The 2,010-nt window shown below is 34.9% G+C and overlaps 1 non-coding gene across 1 annotated transcript; it reads left to right on the top strand.

Annotated features, from left to right (window-relative positions):
* On the top strand, positions 1-107 carry LOC136390230 (U6 spliceosomal RNA). The gene has a single exon (XR_010748662.1). It is a non-coding gene; the product is annotated as a U6 spliceosomal RNA (small nuclear RNA).
* The last annotated feature ends 1,903 nt before the right edge of the window (positions 108-2,010 follow it).

Raw genomic sequence — 2,010 nt, 5'->3', positions numbered from 1 at the left:
GTGCTCGCTTCGGCAGCACATATACTAAAATTGGAACGATACAGAGAAGATTAGCATGGCCCCTGCGTAAGGATGACACACAAAAAATAAAATACTTAGGAATAAACATAACAAAGAATGTAAAGGACTTATATAATGAAAACTATAAACCATTGTTAAGGGAAATCAAAAAAGATATAATGAGATGGAAGAATATTCCTTGTACTTGGTTAGAAAGAATAAATATAATCAAGATGGCCATATTACACAAAGCAATATACAAATTTAATGCAATTCCCATCAAAATTCCAATGACATTTTTTAAAGAAATGGAGCAAAAAATCATGAGATTTATATGGAACTATAAAAAACCCCGAATATCCAAAGCAATCCTAAAGAAAAAGAATGAAGCTGGGGGCATTACAATACCTGACTTCAAACTATATTATAGGGCCATGACAATCAAAACAGCATGGTATTGGCAGAAAAATAGTCACTCAGACCAATGGAACAGAACAGAAAACCCAGAAATAAAATTACATATATATAGTCAAATAATTTTTGATAAAGGAGCCAACAACACACAATGGAGAAAAGAAAACCTTTTCAATAAATGGTACTGGGAAAACTGGAAAGCCACATGCAAAAGAATGAAACTGGACTACAGTTTGTCCCCCTTTACTAAAATTAACTCAAAATGGATCAAAGATCTAAACATAAGACCTGAAACAATAAAGTACATAGAAGAAGACATAGGTACTAAAGTTATGGACCTATGTTTTAAAGAGCATTTTATGAATTTTACTCCAAAGGCAAGAGAAGTGAAGGCAAAAATTAATGAATGGGACTACATCAGACTAAGAAGATTTTGCTCAGCAAGAGAAACTGATAACAAAAGAAACAGACAGCCAACTAAATGGGAAATGATATTTTCAAACAACAGCTCAGATAAGGGCCTAATATCCAAAATATACAAAGAACTCATAAAACTCAACAACAAACAAACAAACAATCCAATAAAAAAATGGGAAGAGGACATGAACAGACACTTCTCCCAGGAAGAAATACAAATGGCCAACAGATATATGAAAAGATGCTCATCTTCTTTAGTTATTAGAGAAATGCAAATCAAAACTGCAATGAGATACCACCTCACAGCTGTTAGATTAGCTATTATTAACAAGACAGGTAATAGCAAATGTTGGAGAGGCTGTGAAGAAAAAGGAACCCTCATACACTGTTGGGGGGAATGTAAAGTAGTACAACCATTATGGAATAAAGTATGGTAGTTCCTCAAAAAACTGAAAATAGAACTACCTTATGACCCAGCAGTCCCTCTACTGGGTATATACCCCAAAAACTCAGAAACATTGATATGTAAAGTCACATGCAGCCCCATGTTTATTGCAGCACTGTTCACAGTGGCCAGGACATGGAAACAACCAAAAAGCCCGTCAATAGATGACTGGATAAAGAAGATGTGGCACATATACACTATGGAATACTACTCAGGCATAAGAAATGATGACATCGGATCATTTACAACAAAATGGTGGGATCTTGATAACATTATACGAAGTGAAATAAGTAAATCAGAAAAAAACAGGAACTGCATTATTCCATACGTAGGTGGGACATAAAAACGAGACTAAGAGACATTGACAAGAGTGTGGTGGTTGGGGGGGGGGGGAGGGGGGAGAGGGAAAGGAAAAGGGGAGGGGGAGGGGCACAAAGAAAACTAGATAGAAGGTGACAGAGGACAATCTGACTTTGGATGATGGGTATGCAACATAATTGAATGACAAGATAACCTGGACATGTTATCTTTGAATATATGTATCCTGATTTATTGATGTCGCCCCATTAAAAAAATAAAATTATTATAAAAAAAAGAAATTTATTTTTCAATAAATAGCACACTTGTATACCACTAAGAATGTTATTACACTGACTATGATAAATGTAAGTTTGTCAGGATCTACTTTTACAAAGTGAGCAATCATAGACAACAATGAAAACACTTGAGCCATC

The sequence above is a fragment of the Saccopteryx leptura genome, chromosome 1, assembly GCF_036850995.1.
Source record: "Saccopteryx leptura isolate mSacLep1 chromosome 1, mSacLep1_pri_phased_curated, whole genome shotgun sequence".
Classification (NCBI taxonomy): domain Eukaryota; kingdom Metazoa; phylum Chordata; class Mammalia; order Chiroptera; family Emballonuridae; genus Saccopteryx; species Saccopteryx leptura.
Note: the sequence above shows the minus strand (reverse complement) of the source record. Positions and strands in the feature narration are given on the sequence as shown.